This window comes from Rutilus rutilus, assembly GCF_951802725.1.
Source record: "Rutilus rutilus genome assembly, chromosome: 22".
NCBI classification, from domain to species: Eukaryota; Metazoa; Chordata; class Actinopteri; order Cypriniformes; family Leuciscidae; genus Rutilus; species Rutilus rutilus.
The window spans coordinates 8,422,364-8,444,727 of NC_140227.1; the positions used below are offsets into that span (position 1 = coordinate 8,422,364).

Here is a 22,364-nt window from a genome sequence, read left to right on the forward strand (position 1 = left end):
CAGGCCCGGAGTACTGCAGAGTATTGTTATTCTCCTTACAACAGAGGAAAAGTTGATGCATCTTTTTCTGTTCCTGAGCTTTAGAATGATTCCACGTGATTAGTGCAATCAAATCCCTGATGTCTTTTGCTCATTGAGTTTGCGGCGAAAAATATTATGGGATATTTGTGTTTTATAGAAGGAGACCGTTTATCACGGCCATTTTTCATGCTGTCAAGTTAATTACCAGAGAGCGGAATACGATTACACACACACACACACACACACTCCTTTGCACACAGAGGAATACAAACACACCCTTTCACACACACTCACACAAATACACCTAATCCCACCCCCATGGACACCCAAACTAAATTGTTAGCCTGGAGCAGCAAACTTGCCTCTGTCACTTTTAGAAGCAGCTGAATATCTGTCCATCCTGCTTGGAATAACAATCACTATTACAAGGTCAGAGCAGTTTTAATGTATTTATTTCATTTCTCAGGGGTTCTTTGAGAGGCGGAAATGAATCATGGCTCTATTCAGTGGTAGATGCTGGTTATCTGTTCTAAGGTTACATCACTTCTGTTTTTGCTAACGTATTAGAGCTGTTATAGGTTCCCAGCGCTTCATCTTGGTTAATGGCTGCAGAGAACACATTTTAACCATTCAATGAAATTAACATAGAGCTGATGAGTATCAAATAATCAGTTAAAAGAAAAACTCTGCATAACCAAATTTTGGAAAAATGTGCTTGCAAAGTGGTGCTTGTCCATGTGAAAGTCGTTGCTGTGATGGCATGGTGTTGTGGGTGGTTGCCGGTGTGTTGCTATACAGCTGCAAAGGTGCTATGAGTGGTTTTTAACACATTGTTATGTGGTTGCTAGGTTGTTTTGGGGGATTCCACTGGCCCAAGTCAAAAGAGTTCACAGCCAATTCTTATATTATTATTATTATTTTATTTTTTTCATTTAAGGCCCAATGTTGAACTAAGGATGTTTTTCAGTCTGATTGACATTTTTGAGTCTGAATGCTGTCAGAATTATTTGCTACACATTTTAGAAAGGGTTAAAAAAGAGGTGGTAGACAAAAAATATCATAATTTATCTGAGCTTTAAAATGAAAAGTGGTCAGTCATAATGACTGAAATGAGATGAACTATCTCTACTCTTTTCTCCAGATGGTTTCTTTTGGCTTGTTAATCTATTTTAATATCATTTACAAGAGGAATTGAAACAAGATGTGTACGTTGCCATATAATAAAAAAAAAAAAAAAAAAAAAATTGGAGAAAGGGGAGAGAGAGAAAGAGAAAGAGAGAACATGGGGTAACTGTGATCACATGAAGTTACTGATAGAGACAGAGCTTTATATAATAACAGCTCAGTACATGAGAGACTGTCTCTCAGGAGGGAGCGCAAAGCATTTTTATTGGTAAGTAGGGGGTTTTCTCTGTTTTTCTCTGTGTGTGTGTGTGTGTGTGTGTGTGTGTGTGTGTGTGTGTGTGTGTGTGTGTGTGTGTGTGTGTGTCTTAACTAACACTGTTTATCCATTCACAGAGACTCAGCTGATTTGGTAGTTTTGCTGTTGTTTCTTGGTTGCTGGGGTTAAGAAGGAAAATGAAAAGACAACTCAAATTTTTCCTCATTACAAATTTAGTTGCACCTGCACTGAAGTATAACTTCATTGGAATTATGAAGGATTACATTTGGTCTGCTCTCAAATACTAATAAGTGAAAATAATGAGAATTATGAAATATGCTGACTTGTAATTAATAACAATATTATTAATAATAATAATAATAATAATAATATTAACAGCCCCAATTTGTATTATATTACAAAAAGCCCCAACAGTTATTGTTAGTAAGTAATCAACAATAATAGTTAATATTATTAAAATAGTTAATAATAAAAATGATACAGTACATAACAGGATGAAGATATAAAATAAAATATTATATGACAAAAACATACATATACATATATACTTATACACTTATATTGTGTGTACTGTACAGATAAAAGAGCACAAGGAAAACAGTAAAACAGAACATTACAAATAATTAATTTTCTTTCTTTCTTTTTTTGGATATTATGTGAATCTATACTTACTGACAAAATGCAACCATTATGACCCAAACACAAAATCATCACACTAGAACACAGCTTAAGGTATATGTGATTTAAGAAAGACCTTGACATTTTGTTTTACATTCATACATGAAGACCAATTATATGCAATGGTCATACTATTAGACATCATATAAATAACCACAGCAGCGCAGTCATACATAATTCAAGAGTTTCTCAGTTTGTGACAACACTAACCTTCACTTGGGTTAATTAAGTATCTGTTTCACATTCATGTTCTAATGCTGTAGGTGACATTTCCCCAATAAAGAAAAGAAAAAAAAAATTACATTGTTGTTCTTTCACTTAGAGCTAAATGTCGTCTGCGGAAAAAAAAGAGCAGGTATTGTTGTTTTGTCACTTTTTAAAAACTCTTGAAGCTAAAAGGCCAGAAGCACCATGATTTAGCGGAACCTGTGCCTCTATAGTTTCCACTGTCAATTAAAGGCAGAACATCATTCTCACTTTTACCTCATTCTTTGATGAAGATGAAGTCCATAACTAGCAATGTTTTCAAGCAAATGTCAAGGGTTATTTAGGTTCAGAATCAGTCCAGAGTAAAATGGATCCAAGGATTCTGTACTTAATTCTTAGTGCTATTATATTTTAAAATAAGAAAAAAAATATATATAACAAACATGTCAGGGAATCTAATCCTTAAAAAAAAAAAACTATTTTAAAACCTGATTAGTTTTCCTGCAAACACTTTTTAAACTATACTCATTAAAACTGGATTATTTAATTTAAATTTGTTGTACACCAATACATTTAATATTGATGTATGGTAAAGTCCATAAATGTAAACACATTTATGCATGTACAACTTCAAAGGCATTCAAATGTTTACGAAGCCAAATGGAATTCATAGAGGTTGATAGAATATTGAATTAATGGAATGTAAAGATTTATATTTATATTATATTTACAATAAATGAGATAAATTCATGTTTAAATCAAACGTCATTCTATTACAGTATGTATTATTTCTAAGTTAAAGATCGTAAAATTTTTAATTCCATACATAAAAGTTTGTATACTATAAATGCTACCAATATGCAGATATTGTATGTTTCCAAAGCCTACATTTACTGTCTGTATGTTTATTTATCTATATTGCCAAAAGTATTAACCAATCACTGTTCTGTATATTCACAAAAGATTGGCTTTAAGGAATTGGTCCTAAGCAACCACTCCTCTGGGAAGGCTTCTCATACATCCATTGATCAATCCATCTGATTTATTAGTTGGGATTATGGGTCACCAAAAAATGTCTAACTAAGTGGATCATTACCAATTTTAAGCATCATGCATGTTAGTATGCAGCAACTGTCTTATTACTTAATTAACTGTATTATAATATATAACTGTCTTATAACAAATGAGGACATGACCGTTGATTGTATAACTGCACCCTAAATATATAAGCATGAATACCAATTATATGTAATATAAAAAAATCAATAAAAAAAAAATCCATACAACACAACATGAGGTACAAACCCATGAGAATGATGTTCAACACACATCAGCAGGCCTGCAGGGCACAACCACGCTTGATTTACAGAGAACATCATATGAGACCTGCTTCATGTGTTGAAAGCGCAATGACATGCTGCTCTGCCACCACAACGTCTTTATTCTCTTTACAGTTTGCCATCATCACCTGATTTGATTATCATCAATCACCACTGTAGAATCTAATTGACCTGACATAAATAAAGCATTCCTTTAAACATAAAAGGTAAACATAATTTCTGTCAAGTAAGTAGACTAGGAAATGCAGGTATTTCACATTGGCAGTATGTGTGTCATCCAGTTTAATCAAGTAGGTCAAATTTACTAATTGCGAGAATATAAAACAAGAAGTGTAATACTGAAAGACAAAAAACATATAGAAAAAAGAATATAGTTATGTTATAGCATGGGTATAAGAGATATTATGACTTGACTCTGGATCAGTCAAGGTGCTATAATCAAATTATTCACATGCAAGGGCTAATGAGTATTCTCCACAACCTTTTTTTTTTTTTTACTTGAGGACTTTGAGTTTAATTTTGATTGAAGTAGTGTCTATTTAGAACCACTTTTTATTTAATTTTATATAACAGCTTTAGGGTTTGCTGTAATGTAAGAATAGCAAAAAAATTGCTTAAATTCAACACATTTGATTCATTCAAGAAAGTTATTATTTACAGTGTAAGGCTGTAAGGCATTAACTTCCTCAGTCATTTGAGTTGATTGAAACACACAACATAATTGAATCTGCTAGTTGTGTTCCTATTACACCTCACCTGCACAGCTATACAGCTAGTCTCTTTTAATTATCATCAAAAGCAATTCCTGTTTTTAATAAGTGGACCAATTTAAACCATTTACACTGAGCCACATAAACCAACCTACTGCGAACGTGTGACAGGAAGGATAGACAGAAGTTCAGAGCAGAAGTATATCAATGAAAACTCCAATGATACATTATTAACACACCCTGCTTTGCAATGTCAGATTGACGCTGTCCATCTCCAACTTTCCTTGGAGAATCAATTAGGAGATAAACAGCGTTGGGTCTTTGGTTGTATGAGACTGCACCGGCTGTCCATCCGGTTTTCCTGGGGCAAGGAAAATGGACAACAGAGTGGTGTCCATTAGGAATAGAGACAAGTAAAAGTGTTTGTTTGTGTAGCGGTTTGGTGGGGGAGGGTTTGAGGCTAAAAGCGTTGCCGGGTTGTGAGTGCAAGTGATGCTGACATGCATTAAGTCTGCTGGGGTGGGTTTTTGTAAAAGTAGCATTGATAATTACTGCAAAACTCTGCATTTGCACGTCAAATAATCAAACAAATACTGAATTTTTACATTATGTTATAGGTTGAAGAAATGTATCATGGTTGAGAAAGCCTAATTCATTGTAAATTGATGATAAACACCTGTGACTGCACATTCTGTATTAATGTGCCAAGTTGCTACATTGCTTGCCAACTGTAAACTGCCTACAGTTGGAATAACGAGCTATAGTAGGCTTACTTGCCAATAGGCAGAGATGGGCATAAATACATAAAAATGTATTTAAAATAAAATTGCAAAATACCTCAGTTGAAATGCATCAAAATAAAATACCAAATACTGTGTGGAAAAATACAGTATACAAATACAGTCTTTCGTATTTTGAAAATACACAAAATACTTGTAAAATTGGCCATTCCGTGACGTATCACTATTAGGCTGAAATCTATCTGGACCTATTCTGAATGTAAAGAACATTTTGGTGTGTACAACTGCTTAGAAAATTGGTCTGCGTGGGTCCTAATGCCACAGGGGTTCGTTTCCCGAAGCCAACTGTGGTCGCAAGTTACGTCTTACCAACACAATTCAACAGAACTAGCAACAATAGTTGGCTAACAATGCTTTTGGGAAACGCAACCCAGTATAGTGATGGGGACAGTACACTGTCAAAAAGCCCCAGCCTTCGGATGAGATGTTAAACGAAGGTCCTAACTCTCTGTGGTCATTTTGTATTTCAAATACGCATTTTAACGTATTTAAAATAAATGTGTCTGAAATACTGTCATGAAATACAAATTCATGATGTTGTTTTATAAAAGCAATAAGCCTTATTAATAATGCTTATTGCTTATTCATAAGGGCTCGTCCAATATGGGCTATTTTTCAATGGCCAATCATTGTGGCCATTTAATGCCGATATGTATGCAATAAAAACTATTGACAGAGAATGTAATTAAATGAGCACTTATTGTATGAAACAATAACTCAAATAAATCATTTAAATAAACATTGCAATATATTAACTTTTAATATGTAATTGTAATTGCAGGTATAAAACAATGTAATACTGACCTATTCATGTTTACAAAGAGTATAATTCATTATAGCACATAAAATACATGAAATGTAGGGTTTACCATGTGTTGCAATAAATTACTTATAAGTAAATCTTTAATGGTTTATTAAGAATTGCAATGTATTATAAACATGGTTACAATGATTTATCATAACCTATAGTTAATTATAAGATGTTAATTAAGAACACCTTTATAATATAATAGACATACAGCCGTCTTAGAAGGTCAAATACATCTTTCTTTTATGTATTGTTTAAAGAAAAGAATACATATTTCTGAATCACTCTTTTTTTTAATGGCGGGAGTCCAATTTCAATCGAACACGATGCCTCGCAGTGTTTCTTTCATCATTGTCCTCTCTAATGACTCAACGACTGCTCAACAATCACTTTTGTACAGCTCTGTTAAAGTTTTAATAGATGAAAAATGAATTCAAGTCTGTGTGACTTTTAATGAGCATTGGCCTGTTATTCCCCTTGTTATCTGATAATTAGCATATATTAATGTTCAGAGCCACATACCCTGCTAAGTACGTATATATTTGATCAGAGCTTTAAATAACTGCCAATCAAAAACACAGAAATATGAGTCCTGAAGAAGGAAAGGCACATGATAAACAATTTAATAGCCACAGGAGAAAAACTAATTTACAATGGTAATAAGCATCTTCATCGCCCTGTTTAAATCAAATTAACTGCTCTCTCAATAAACTAAAGTTATATGAGTAAATGACACATAGGGTATCTGAATCCATTTTTTAAACAATTCCACAAAATTGAATCTCGTTGTCGATGTTGTTGACCCAAAAGAAAGCCACAGAATGCAACCAACTCATGGATTCAGCTGTGCTCTTCTAGAGTGCTACACTTGTGTGTCCACTTGTTAGACACGTTGTAACAAGTCGTGAACTTTACAATACATTTTAACTGGTTTGACATTTTAAACTGGTTTACAATGTGGCCCAGCAGTCGTCAGGTGTGCACACTGTCCCAACCATACACTGTAAAAAAAGATGGATAACATGTCTCCACTTCCTTCCCCTGTAAAAAAAAAAAAAAAAATCCCAGAAATGGCCGTTGTCATCGTGTGTGATCCTGTAGTGATCCTGAGGTCCACAGTAGTGATCCTGAGGTTGAGCTGTGGTATTAAGTTCCCATCCATACTCCCGCAGATTCAATTACAAGCACAGCTGTCAATCATGACGTTACACCCCTTTTTATAGCATCAAATAACTAAATAAAACGTATTGGAAAAACTAACGCTTGAGCATACGTCAACGTGAACTATTGTGTATAGAATACCATCTTTGGAAAACAAAATACTTGAAGTGCAATTGGTTATTTATTTATTTTTATTGGCATCCCATTCGATTATATTGAAAGGCTGGGGTTAATGACCTATACTGCAGCCAGCCACCAGGGGCAATACAAATTTTGGCTTCATGTTTCAGGATGTGTCAGGGTTTGGGATTGAGGAGATGAGGCGAGGACTCAATCGCAGAAGAATGAAGGCTTTTATTAAAAATAAAAGTAAAACAAACAAAAACTACCCCAAGGGGGATGACTTGACTTGACTTGACTTGACTTGACTTGACTTGACTTGACCACAGAAGGAACACACAAGGGTAAACATTCAATGACAAACCAGCACAGGACTGCAAACACAAGGTGAATAAATAGGGAGCAAACAAGGCAGGTAACGAGGGAGGACAGGTTGGGCAAATTAATCAATAATCAGGTAACAAGATGGGCGGGGCTAGACAATCGACAGGAGAGCACATGGCACAAGGAAACATACATGACAAGCCATGTCCTCACATCAAACATGACTAGAACACAAGCACATGGCCAGTAAAACAAATCAAACACAAATCGCTTTACGCTGAGTAGCCGAACAGTGTCCGGTCCTCCGCGAAGGTACAGCAACCATGGTGACGGGACGAGACGTTCCCTTTTCGTTCGGTCACTCCTACGTCTCGTCGGTAGGAGTTACCAACGAATTGGGATCCCTAACAAAATGCCATGGTGCTGGCCCCTTCCAGCGCCCTGCCTAAGCTTCAGCCAGCAGTTTCTTGAAACTTATCTCTTATGTGCGGAAGCTTAGCTGGGAAGATGTCACACTGCTGTTCCGCAAGACCCGCTCAGTGGACATTGGATAACACTGGGAAAGCGTGCCCATGATGTAGAAGGGAACACTGCGGAGCCCAAAACCTGCCCGAAGGGAGGCACTAGGAATACACATGTGCACTAGCCCGTAGGGTAGTGAACACATGGCAGTCTCTGAGGTAGTCCCAGCCCGAAGGGTGGGAGCGTACTCAGCAGAGACGACAGAGCAGACTCTGTCGAGGGGAAGATACTGGCTAACCCGGGGGGTAACCGTATCGTGGAGAAACACATATGGGGTCGCCGTAGGGACCGCAACATAAACCCCAGCTTGAACTCAGCTCATAGTGAGAGGTAACAGGCCTGGTGACCGGCGATCCACCTCGCCTGATGCCGGGGAGGTGACGGAGGAACTCACGAGGTTAGCCGTTTGTTGGGTAACCAATGGAGCAGGAAAACGCACGTATCTGGCCCCTGGGGCGAGAATGGCGTAGCAAGCCGACACTAACCTAATTCCTCGCGCTACTGGCCGAAGCAAGTACACGGGAGGAAACAGGTTCTACACGAAGGCTATAAAACCAAACGAACGTGTTAGGTGTCGCCCAGCCCGCAGCTCTAAAAATGTCTGTCAGCGAGGCGCCTTGAGCCAAAGCCCAGGAGGAGGCAACACTCCTAGTAGAGTGTGCCCTCAACCTGGGTGGACAAGGCACGTCCTGGGACTCATAAGCCCGGACGATAGCATCCACTAACCAGTGGGCTAACCTCTGCTTGGAGAAAGCCTTCCCCTTCTGTAAGGCCTCCGTAACAGACAAAGAGCTGGTCTGAGGTCCTAAAGCTTTGAGTTCTGTCAATGTAGCAGCGCAGAGCGCGAACAGGACAGAGCAAAGCCAGGGCTGAGTCTGCCTCCTCCAGGGGCAGCGCTTGCAGGTTCACTACCTGATTTCTAAAAGGAGTGGTAGGAACCTTGGGCACATATCCGGCCCGGGGTCTCAGAACAACGTAAGAGAAGTCCGGCGCGAACTCTAGGCACGATTCGTCGACCGAAAATGCCTGCAGGTCCCCTACCCTCTTGATGGACGCCAAAGCGAGCAGGAGAGCTGTCTTCATTGACAAGATATTTAAATCAACTGCATGCAAGGGCTCAAATGGAGGATTCTGGAGTGCTCTGAGCGCCAAAGTCAGATCCCAAGAGTGTACGGGGTGCGGATTACGAGGAGGATTCAATCTCCTAGCACCCCTGAGGAACCCGATGACCAGGTCGTGCTTTCCCAAAGACTTACCTTCTACTGCATCGTGATGTGCGGCTATCGCGGCAACATACACTTTGAGGGTGAGGGTTTTTCCTGCTCTTTCCTTCACTCAAACCCATCTTGCAGGAAGGAAAGCACGACACTGATCGGGCAAGTTCGGGGGTCTTCCCGGTGGGAAGAACACAAACCGATGATTGGGTTCCACTTCAACGCATAGAGGTGCCTCGTAGAGGGGGCTCTAGCGGAAGTGATGGTGTCTACCACAGCCTGTGGTAGGCCACCTAGAACCTCCGCGTCCCGTCCAGGTACCAGACATGGAGTTTCCAGAGGTCTGGACGCGGGTGCCATAGAGTGCCCCGTCTCTGAGAGAGAAGGTCTTTCCTCAGAGGAATCGGCCAAGGAGGGACTGTCGCGAGGAGCATGAGCTCTGCAAACCAAGTCCGGTTGGGCCAATACGGCGCAAAAAGCAGGACCTGCTCCTCGTCCTCCCTGATCTTGCACAGTGTCTGTGCGAGAAGGCTCACTGCGGGAAACGCATATTTGCGAAGGCCCTGGGGCCAGCTGTGCGCCAGTGCATCCGTGCCGAGGGTTCCTTCGGTCAGGGAATAGAACCACTGGCAATGGGTCGTGTCTGGAGAGGCAAACAGATCTATCTGAGCGGCTCCGAAGATTTTCCATATCAGCTGGACCGCCTGGGGATGGAGTCACCATTCTCCCGGAAGGGGCGGCTGCCGGGAGAGCTCGTCGGCTGCACAGTTGAGCACACCAGGGACATGAATGGCTCGAAGCGACCTCAGATGCTTCTGACTCCAAAGGAGGAGATGGCGGGCGAGTCGCAACATACGACGGGAGCGTAGACCACCTTGGCGGTTGATGTACGCAGCGGTCGCAGTGCTGTCCGTACAGACCAGTACATGCCTGTGACGAAGTAAGCCTCTGAGGCGGCACAAGGCTAAGCGTACTGCTTGCAACTCTAGGCAGTTGATGTGCCAATGCAGTTGGGGCCCCGTCCACAGACCCGAAACTGCATGCCCATTGTACGTGGCCCCCCAGCCGTTGGCAGAAGCATCTGTGAAAACCACAGCATGCCTGGACACCTGGACTAAGGGCACTCCGGCCCATAGAAACGCAGGGTCTGACCAAGGACTGAAGGTTTGGCGACAGTGCGGGGTGATGTTTACCCGGAACGTGCCGCTCTGCCACGGCCATCTCGGGACTCGATCGTGAAGCCAGCGCTGAAGTGGTCTCATATGGAGCAGACCGAGCGGCGTTACTGCTTTCAGCGGGAGATGAGAGTGACGAGGCCGGGGCAGCGTCACTGTCATCTGAGCGCTGGGGCGAAGGGAATGAGAGCGGTGAGGCAACGTGGCGATGCACACTGTCATTCTGGCCCTCTTGGACGGGGGAGACTGGGAGCGGCGAGGCAATTGAGCGTCGTCCTGAACTACCAGTCTCGACCGTGTGTGACCCAGGGGAAATAGAAACTGCTCTTTTATTGAAGTTTTGGGTACCGTGTCGCCGAAGAGCCCACCCTGGAATATGGGGGAGTTCAGGAGCCTACTCTTGTCCGACTCCTTCATATCAGCCAGGGTGAGCCACAGGTGTCACTCCTGGACCACAAGAGTGGACATCGCCCGACCCAGTGCGGTGACTTTCGTTGCCCAGAGGGCGAGGTCTGTCGTTGTACGCAGCTCTTGCAGCACCCCTGGGTCGGTACCACCCTCCTGCATGTCACTGAGTGCTTTCGCCTGGTGAACCTGGAGAAGCGCCATGGCATGCAGGGCAGAAGCAGCTTCTCCACACGCACTATAGGCCTTTCCAGTCAGACTGGAAGAGAACCTACAGGCGCGGGAGGGGAGCGTGGGGTTACCCCGCCAGGTGTACATGGTCTTGGGACACAGATGCATCGCCACAGACCGTTCCACTGGGGGGATGCCCTCGTATCCCTTCACTGCCCCGCCATTGAGAGTGGTAAGGGAGGATATCGACCTGTCGACCTGTGTCGGTCCACGATCTCGTCACCTCCTCATGCACCTCCGGAAAGAATGGCATTGGGGTGGCGCGCTGAGAACCAGCACGGCCCTCCCCGAGATACCAATCGTCGAGCCGCGAGGGTTCGGGACACGGTGGAGGATTCCACACGAGCCCAACACTCGCGGCCGCCCGGGCAAGCATAGCGGCCATTTCTGGGTCCGGCTCGGACAACGTTGGAGGGTTCTCAGTCTTGATCTCAGTGTTGTGATGGTCATGTTCCCGCAGTGGGAACATGACTCATTCACGAACGCTGCCTCAGCGTGCGCGAGGCCCAAACACGTGAGGTAGCGATCGTGACCATCAACCGGTGGCAGATATTGACCACATCCAGAAACACACGGGTGAAACGTCATCCTGAAAAGGACGCGATCTTCACTCGTGTTGCTCTTCCAGAAAACGCTCTCTTAGTGTGCTGAAGCACGCAGGGATCAACGCGGCAACACAGCGGGGAAACTGCAAGCCCACTGTGTGCACTCAACCAGGTACCAGCTGTGACAACAGCTCTTTGAAAGAAGCAGATCGCGTGAAGTGACAGTCGATATCCGGGAGATCGCGAAGATCACTGCCGCGCCGTAACACCAACACAGAGAGGTCTCGAAACAGCAGACTCGTTGAGCTCACGGAAAACACAATCCAAACGCTCATTCACTCAGAGGACACAACCAGTCGGCTCCGAAGCAGAAAACGATTTGTGTATGCGCTCACCTCCGCCTTTATACCCGCACTGGCAGGTGGGCCGCGGAAAGCAAATGTTGCATGCCAATGTTCATTGGCTCGTTTTAGTTTCACTCTAAGGCAATTGTTCTCCCTAGTGTGATCCCAATTTGTTGGTAACTCCTACCGACGAGACGTAGGAGTGACCGAATGGAAAGGGAACATCGGTTAATGGAAACGGCGTCATTTCGCAATAGTTTTTTGTTGACATTTAGAAAAAATCGCTAAAGTTCGCTAATGGGCAAATCTGTAATGGAAACGCATCACAAACCCAGACCTGCCATTTCCGACCTGGAAATTCATACTCTAAGACAAGAACACGTGATTGACCTCTTAACTGAATTTAAATAACACAAAGCTACAATGGTATATTTTCATATTTTGAATGTATTATTATTTGTGAATTATTATGTATTAAAAACAGAAGGCCTAGTGTGTGACATCTTCCTGTTCGTTGTGGATCCAGTGTGCCCAGGGGTTTAGTATTCTGCATCCTCCACAATCAAGCACTGAAACTGGCCAGGAAGATTGGAAATTGCATCATGCAAATTGCATCATGCAAATTGCACCTATCGCTAACTTTTTGTGTGTTTGCACCATTACCTGTTTTGCATATTTTAGTGAATTGGGTGAAAATCACAGAAAATGCATGAATTTCCCCAGAGAGCTATAAAAAGAAATGTTCCACAATAATGACATCACAAGAAGATGCTCTTCAATTGATACGTAATTAGTTACTACAGCATGGTCTACCTCAGACAATGAGTTATAGCTTGGAAAAGAGTTCATATTTAACCTACATGGTCTAAAATAGCATACTGTAGACTGTTTTTGTCACAGCTGTCTGAAGTATTTATTTCATCGTAGGGCCAATTTTGACAGTCTTTGATCACTTTTCATCAATGTTCTGGAAAAGGTATGAGATTTTGAGTCACAGTCAGTACGGCTATTCCTATGACAGCTGTCGAATTAAGAACCCATAGGAGCGTAGCGTTTACATAGGTTTGTATGAAACCTAGAGAGCAACAAAGAGAAAGGGCGAGACGTTAAAACTCAAAAGACTAGTTAAACATATTTCATGATCGCATATTTTTCTTTTTTTTCCAGGAAATATGTTGACAACATTAGGGTAACGTCTTGTCTGCATTTGTGCAATAGCATCCACACCGGCACCCAGTTTACGCATGTCCAAATTAGTTGCTTACGTTTACAAAATGAGCCTGTAATAGCAGAAACAAGTCCTTTTAATAAAAATAAAGGTTCATATTTAATAAAAATGTTCACAAAACTATCAATCAATCAACATTTATTTGTTGACCAAAGTGCTTTACATGTCAAAAAACTACTCAAAACACAAAAACAACTCAATATACAACACTGATCAGTGTCTCAACTACATGAAAATGTTTAGTGAAATTTGAAAATATTAAGAGATCTTTAGTTTAGCTGTATGCATGTTCTCATATCCATATATTTTGATCTAATGTAATAATCTCAAAGTTTACTGGGTTGTACGCGATTCTTTTGTAGTGTGATTTTGGTGAAGTGTACTGAAATAAACATCGTCACGTGTGTACCTTCTTCTCTCCGCTGATTCCTGATGGGTTAGAGGACAATTACTCAGAGTCGCCCCCTGTCGTTTTAAAGAATAGTACAATGGCGAGCACGTCAAGCATAAATGCCTTGTCAGTTTGGGGAGGTGCGCGCGCAGTCAGCGGAGGTATAAACAAGGCTTTAGCTGTCATATATTTTAGCATAAAAAACAGAAGGTGCACATTCTGCATTGGCTTTTACTTCTGACTTGGGTTAATGTCATACAATCAGACAAGACAACCATCATACAGGACAGGATAAAAACATATGGGTGCACTGGGCTTTAGACACTTATGTTAGAGTAACTAACATGGAAACAATGACACCGGGTCCCCCACCCCTTGTGTCGTGCTCTAGTGATGTGAAGCTCTTTGTTGTGACTTCGTTTCGTAAGAACAATATTCTGGGAGCAGCTGTCAGATCTTGGGCCACGGAGGTTCAGTTACAGGGTGGGTGAATGTTCCAGCAGGTCAGTTCTGAGGGGGATTTGATGGGTGGTCACACGGCGGGATTCACATCTGCGCAACACCCAGAGCACTTTCTGTTCCCCTATCATTCCCGATTCTACGCCCAGCAGCCTCCAGTAGGGGCCCTGAGCTCTGCCTTTGTGCTGATGTCATTTACAGACGCTGCCTCTCAGCGTGGCTAACGCTCAGCAGTGACGGGGAAATCAGACCCCATGAAGAGAGATTACTCCTCACGGTATTGTCCATGCTATAATGCTGGAGATGGGTGTCTGTTATCTAAACAACGGCCACATTTCACCCTGACAGGGACGCCTGGACTCCTTTCATTGTTTTCGCCGCTAAGCGCAACACGACCTTAGATGAGAATGCTAACAGCAGCATATCCAAACAGGGGGTGCCCCCTTGAGCTACAATGGCTGATCTGATGTTGGTGCTATGACACCCACTGATATCTCGACACTACTGTATCATGGTTTAGCTAAGCTGAAATGACTTTTTTAGTAGCTGGTAAATGGGAATTCAATAATCATTGAGGTAACCCTTAGTCTAAACGTCCAATTAAAACACTATTACAACTAGTGAAAATTTCCACAAATATATACTTTCTAATTATTAGTTGTTTTTATATTATTAGTTGTTACTATATTAAATCATAGTAAAAGAGCTGACACGACTGTACCTTATGGGAAAAAAAAACATTACAAAATATTAGATGGTAACATTTTACCATAAGATCCCATTATTTAATGTTTGCATTAACTAACAATGAGTAATACATTTGTTACAGTATTTATTAATCTTTGTTAACATTAGCTAATAAAAATGCAACCGTTTATTGTTAGTTCATGTTTGCTCAGGTCCAATAAATAATATAGATACAACTTGTGGTTTTAATTATGTATTAGTAAATGTTAAAATACACTAAGATTACTAACTGCTTTAGAAATATTTTTCATTGTTGTTCATGTTAACTAAATATGTTAACTAATGTTAACAAATGGAGCCTTGTTGTAAAGTGTAGTTAAAGTGGTTCAAAGAGGAGACATTTGCTTGTGCTTGAGGAGTTCACTGCATGAAATTAGGTTGTCATATACTGCAGGTTTTATTTTATTTATTTTTTATTGTTTTATGGAAAATATGATGGTAACAGGATTGACAAATAACCTGGGGACCAAATTTCACCTTATCAAATAAACTGTCACTTAATTTTTTATAAATATAAAAAATAAAAATGCTACCCTTTATTTATTGCTTCTTTTTTTATTTTCTCAACACAGCAAGGAGAATGGGAACAGGCCGAAAAGTGCATGCATGCATGCATGCATGAATGAATGAATGAATGAATGAATGAATGAATGAATAAATAAATAAATAAATAAATAAATAAATAAATAAATAAATAAATAAATAAATAAAGGATGTGTATATTTAAGAAAAATTCTGTTTATATATAGTAAAAGTTGATATTAGCTATTTATTGTTAAAAATACACATGTAAATCAGGGCCACAAATGGCACTAGTTTTGCACTATTATTCTTTATCTATTTGTACAATTATTCGATATGTGCATCTTGGGAAAGTTGCTCTCGGCACCCTCAAGGTTCCCATGGTGATGGGATGTCAGTGAGTGTTAGTAAAATCTTGAACCTTGGAAATGTGTTTGGCGCTATATGTATTACTTTCCCTTGGTGACTATTTAAAAGAATTGCACAGCTGACATCACTTGTTTTAGAAGACACACATGTGAGTATTTGACCTCCTGTATTGTGGGAATTGTATCATTGTAAGTGTTTAGTGCTTCACAGGTGAGAGATTCACAGTGGGACAAGTCCGGGGGGGGGGGGGACTTTATTCTAAGCTGAAGATGCATCTGCAGTCATTCAGAGCATATGACTAAAGCAAACGATGCACAAACATCTATATATATCTGTCTAAATAAAAAAAGTTAGTTTTACTCTTTTGGCCCAATCATTTAGCTGTACATCACTGGGCAACCAATCGTTTTTGCCTCCCGTTTGAAAAATGGAACAATGACTGGGGCAGGATGTGACAGCTGATGTAATTTAGCTGATTAAAACCTTTGTTGGATTGCATATTTTTCTATTCAAGGTAGGATGAAAAGAAATCCCTTTATTGATGTTTATTTAGCTCAAAGAAACTTTGTTATATTGTTATAGACCTATAGAGACATTACTAACATTACTATAGAGACAAACACAGCTAAATTACTCAAACAGAAAGAAAGAAAGAAAGAAAGAAAGAAAGAAAGAAAGAAAGAAAGAAAGAAAGAAAGAAAGAAAGAAAGAAAGAAAGAAAGAAAGAAAGAAAGAAAGAAAGAAAGAAAGAAAGAAAGAAAGAAGTTTGGGTACAAGGATTAACTGAACTCAATGCTGGAAAGAGACAGCAAAGAGGAACTGCTGACAATCTCAGCTCATCTGTGAAACATGGTGATGATATAGTTATGGTTTTGTTATGTATCACTGCCACTGGAACAGGCACTCTTGTCTGTATTGATGACGTGACTGATGGACTAACAGGCAGCATGAGATGAATTCTGGGGTAAAAACATCATATCTACTCAGATCAAACAAGATACTTTTGCAGTAGTGTGACCGTACTGTATATGTACTGTGTGCTAAAACAATCATGCAGTTCCTTATCTGTCACTTCAACGTTGTCGATGTACTGACACTAGGGGTTGCAGTTGGGTGACCCAAACACCCCAAACTGATAGGCCAATGAGAATTGGCTAGTGGAATTTGCATGCCATCCACTCCCATGGACATAAGGATATTAAAAAGAGGCTGTTGCGCTCCACTTATTCAGATATGTTCTTCGGAGCTGAGAAGACATGTCTGTGATTCTCTTTCCATTCACCTTTTGCCGAGAAGCTTCGTTGGATTCCTGTACGGCGCATTTCAGCGATTATCTCTCTCACACAAACAGTTAAGTGCAAGAGAGTTTCCCTGGGCACTTCAATGAGCAACTAGAAAGATACATTTCCAAAAGAGAATATTCTCTAGAAAGACGATTTTTCCACAAAAGATTTTCTGTAAAAGATCAAACACAGAAGATTTGGCCATGCCATGCTGGAGCAGCTTTTATGAATGGCAGAACGTTGCGTCGCGACTCTCTTACTTTTCAAAAAGCAGAGCGTTACCTCTGCTGCTTCCCTTCCTGGTCCTTCAACCTCCGGGTATGAGGCCTTGGTGGCACGCACTGAGGGCGAACTGAGGGTACCAATGGAAGCATTTCTTCCTCAGCATACTCGTCTCTCCCAGTCGAGCTCATGGATGAGTTAGGCAGTTTGTCCTATGGCGAGCCTAATTTCTCATCCAGAAGAGGATGAACTGTTGATTGCAGCACCGGAGGACTTATGCCTTCTGACACTGAGGACTTGGCTGGACTCCCACCTTTGGGTTTAGTAGCTGAGTCTGAGTTTGACTCAGAGTTGGCAGCCATGCTTGCCTGGGCCACGGACATTGGGTTGGAATGGAATCCTCCATCTGTAATGAGTGTTCGCAGTTGGATGATTGGTATCTGGGCTCTGAGTGCGACTCATAACCCTGCCCAGCCCCAGTGCCTTCTACACGGTAGTGCATGAAGAGCTGATGATGTCATGGAAGGCACCTTTAACTACCAGGTCCCGCTTTGCAAGATCTTCCACCCTCATTGCCCTCAACGGTATATCAGCAGGGGGTACATGGAGATTCCACAGGTGGAGTGTGCGATTAAAGTGCCCTTGTGCTCCGCCGCCACCTGGCGGAGTTGTCCTAGACTCCCGTCCAGGGCCTGTCAGTTTACTTTAGGCCAAGGCACTAAAAGATGTGCACGAGGGTAGTTCTGAGTCAGGATTGATGCAGAAACTGTGTTTGCAACCAAACTTGTTCTACGAGTGATGAAGGTCGCAGCTCGGCCAGGCGATGTCCACCATGGTGGTCCAGGAATAACATCTCTGACTCAACCTTGCTGAGATTCAATGGCCTCACCCAGGTTCAAAGGCGTCCTCTTTACCTCTGTGGCAGGAAAAGACACCCCTGTTCTGTGTGCGGTCCTATTGGCGAAGGATGCAATAGAGCAGGGTTTCTCAAACTCTGTCCTGTAGGGCCACTGTCCTGCACAGTTTAGTTCCAACCCTGATCAAACACACCTGAGCAAGCTAATCAATGTCTTCAGGATCACTAGAAACTCACAGCTAGGTGTGTTTGATCAGGGTTGGAGCTAAACTGTGCAGGACAGTGGCCCTCCAGGACCGAGTTTGAGAAACCCTGCAATAGATTGAAACTGAGACAGAAGAAACTGTCTGTGAGTTTTGAATTGGGCCCTGCATAGGCTCCCGTTCAAGATCTGGCCGCTTCAGCACTGGCTTCATGTTCGAGTCCTGAGATGGGCATGGTGCTGTGGCGCACATCATGTGACCATCATGTCGATATGTTGCCACACTTTCAGCCTTGGATGGACCTTGCGTTTCTATGACACAGCATCTCGTTCTCTCCATCAGGGAAAGGAAGTTACAATAGTAACCAAGACATTTTCCATGGATCAAAAAAATGGTCACAATTTACATTAGGTGTCTTTAACTACAACGGTAGTTAAACTATTTTACATGTTCATTGCAACCTTCACACTTGGTTCGACTGCCTGGTCCGAACCCGAGTTCGACTGATCCCTCTCGCCCTGCCCCCACTGGACTGTGTTCATGTTATTTATTTTGGTCTTAACCGCGTTATGCTTGCATCATTAAAGCAGCAGCTGTTTTCTCCTTTAGACATAGTCTTCGTTACATAGCACATAACGGCACTTGTGCCTATCTGACGCTAATGTACTGCAAATGCTCTTAAAAAACGTGAGTCTAGCAGAAATTAGATATACATTCTCTGGAAAGTGAGTGAGAACACACAAAAACTCACAGTTTTATCATACTTCATCAATAGCGGTTCAATTCCGCGATTTAGTATGATTGCATTCATATTAGCAGCGAATAGTACTGGAGTTCACATGAACTATAGACCACCTTATAGACCACGCAAAACAGAGTCCGAATTGTCACATCAAAAAGATGGATTTAAACGCAATGCAACATTCTTCTCTTTATTAAACAGAACAAAATTCTCAAAATCACAGGAACAGACCAACAAAATAAGTAATTGGTTGGACAAAACTAACTAAAACTGAGGGATATATATATATATATATATATATATATATATATATATATATATATATATATACACACAAGGCAAAACACTAGGGATGAATCAAGGACATTGGTTAAACACAGGTGTGACACATGAGGGTAATTCATAAATGAAACCCTGAGAACAGTGTGAAACTGGAAAGCAACTAAAACAATGAACAACCATGGCAACAAACAGGGAAATCAAACAAGCGGGACAACTAGAACAAAGGGAACCTGCTCAAAAACACAAAACAGAACATAACCTTGACACAAATTAGCCTACTGTATATATTGATCTTCACCAATTTTGCCTAGTTCTATTATAGAACATTAATACACAGGATTTATTAATTTGTTTATTTGTTTGTTTATTTGTTTATTTGTTTATTTGTCTGTGTTCGTGTTTGTGTTTGTATTTGTTTGTGTTTGCAGTCCATCCCTATTTTGCCATTAGGAAAACTTTTTTTTTTTTCTTTTTTTTTACTTTCCTTCGAAATTAAGTTTGAGCTGTTTATTTTTAGATACATATAAATTGAGATAGGAAAAAAAATGTGGGGCTAAACCAGTGACACATTAAAAGCACATTCACTGAGTGTGCTAGCTTTGCTGTTATACTGACCAGTTTCAAAAGTTATTAATAATGTTATTATTTAATTCTGGATTATAACAGTAGCTCAAGTGCTATTTACTGTCTAGTAAATTCTCTAGTAAATTGTAAGGAAACTGGTAATTTACTCGTCAGTCTTTCCAATGCAAAAAAAAAAAGGGAAAAAAAGAAGAACAAAAAGAGTCATACAGTTTTGGAACAACATGAGACTGAATTAGTTATAAAGAGTTTTCATTTTAGGTGGACTACATGTACATTAAAATTGTATTATATTATTCTGTTTGTACACTTATACTCCAAAGTCACCTTCTCATCTCATCTCTCTCTCTCACTATCTCTCTTATTTTATCACCTTCCCTGGTACTAAAGACTTTCCCCATAAACACTTTTTCTCTGTCATTTTATCCCCACACGACCCCGGCCACTTCTGGCAGTCATGCTCCTTTTTTAAGCTAATGATGAAATAAGCAAGCGTAATTAAAAAACATATTGAAAATCATCCCAATGTTTCTCTAGGTGACAATGAGAGAGGTGAAGTTATTATACTCTTTCCCTCCTGCAGTGAAGGGGGAAAGGTATGGACACTTAAAACCAGCAAGACACGCCATATTTGTTGTTCTTCTGTTGTTGTTGTGTTTTTTTATTCGCCTACGTCTGATTTATTATCCACTGTAGGTGGGGAGCGTTTTTCTCTACCAGAGCCTGTTGGTCGGCTGTTCTAGTTCTTTATTGCATTCTCGCGATCATGAGTTCATGAGATTTCGCTCCCAGACTGCGGCGGGTCTCATGTGTTTCCGCGATTCTTTTTCCGTTATTTTATTGCAGCTCTGTTTAAGTGGAATTAATGCAAGCTTCTCAAATCATCTTGTCAGTGGTCTCCACAGGCCATACCCATGTTATGAAAGTAGTTTATGCCAGTAGTAACACTTAAAAGACTTTGTATAGTTAAAGGGATAGTTCACCCAAAATAAAATAAAAATTCTATTATTCTCTCAACAGAAAATCAAACAGGATTTGAGTGATTTGAAAGTTAATGAAAGACCATTTTTGACCTAAAATAGTGTGGAGAAAGTGTTATAATGGTCGATATGACCCAGACTAATAAATAACATGAATTTATATTTCAAATAAATGCTGTTCTTCAAACTTTGTTTATCAAAGAATCCTGAAAAAAAAAAAAAAAACACTTCCACACTTTATTAAGAAAGAATGTTTTTAGATGTTTCTTGATCAACAAATCAGCATATTAGAAGGATTTCTCAAAAACCATAACACTGTAAAAAGGAGTAATGTCTATATATATACACACTGTACAGAACTTAAAAAAAAATAATGACGTTTCACAATATTACTGTCTTTGACTGTATTTGATCAAATAAATGCAGCCTTGGTGATCACAAGACACCTCAAAAAAAAAAAAAAAAAAAAAAAAAACCTATTTAACAGTAGTGTACACTCTCATAAAAGTGGTGCAAAAAATAAAGCTGTCTCTGGGACTCTGTAACACTGAAATCGAGATAATTCCAAGGTTTATTAAACAAGTACTAACAAGAGCCAACAATACAAAGCAGTGTGCTATGCACAAACAATACCGGACACTGAACTGGTGACAAGCAGGAACTAAATACACAGATGATAACGAGACAATACTGTGATGATAGTTAGTGGTGACTAACATGGTGATTGTTCAGAAACAGGCTCAGGCTCAGGTTCTGGAACAGATTCAGGCTCGGGGACAGATTCAGGCTCTGACGTGGCAGTGGCCATCCTGGCTGAAGGCTCAGGCGGTGTGGCGTCGGCGGCCATCATGGCTGAGGACTCAGGCGGCAAGGCGGCGGCCATCTTTGCCAAGGGCTCAGGCGGTGAGGCGGCGGCCATCTTTGCCGAAGACACAGGCACGGCAGGCATGACATGAACAGTCTCTGGCTGGGCAAGCATGGCGTGAAGGGGCTCAGGCTCAGCAGGCCTGACGTGAAGAAGCTCAGGCTCGGCAGGCCTGACGTGAAGACATTCAGGCGGTGTGGTGAGGAAGATGGCTGGTGATGGTGGTTGAGTGGCTGTATAATTATCAGCCTCAATATAATTAAAAAAGTAATTGTGTGCACATCCCACCTTCTGGCAGGTGTAGGACAAAAGGAACTAATAAAGTGAAAAAAATGTGATGTCCACAACACTGCTTTTTGCTCCCATATTTAATATATATATATATATATTTTTTTTTTTAAATGCAACGTTTCAACCCTGCTGGGTCTTCTTCAGGCTAAATCTTTTTTTTTTGCCTGAAGAAGACCCAGCAGGGTCGAAACGTTGCATTTTTTATTAAATATGGGAGCAAAAAGCAGTGTTGCGGACATCACATTTTTTTCACTTTAATTATCAGCCTCACCCACGGTGAAGGCTGAACCGTTCAACTACAGCACATGATCCAGGTATTGTGCAAATGAACATGG

The 22,364-nt window shown here is 40.9% G+C and overlaps 1 long non-coding RNA gene across 1 annotated transcript in view; it reads left to right on the forward strand.

The window, feature by feature from the left end:
• The first annotated feature begins 361 nt into the window (after positions 1-361).
• The window catches only part of LOC311282244, a 42,962-nt gene continuing 20,959 nt past the window's right edge, over positions 362-22,364 (forward strand). The window contains exon 1 of the long non-coding RNA XR_014625905.1: positions 362-450. This is a non-coding gene — a long non-coding RNA (uncharacterized lncRNA). The remainder of the gene's footprint in view (positions 451-22,364) is intronic.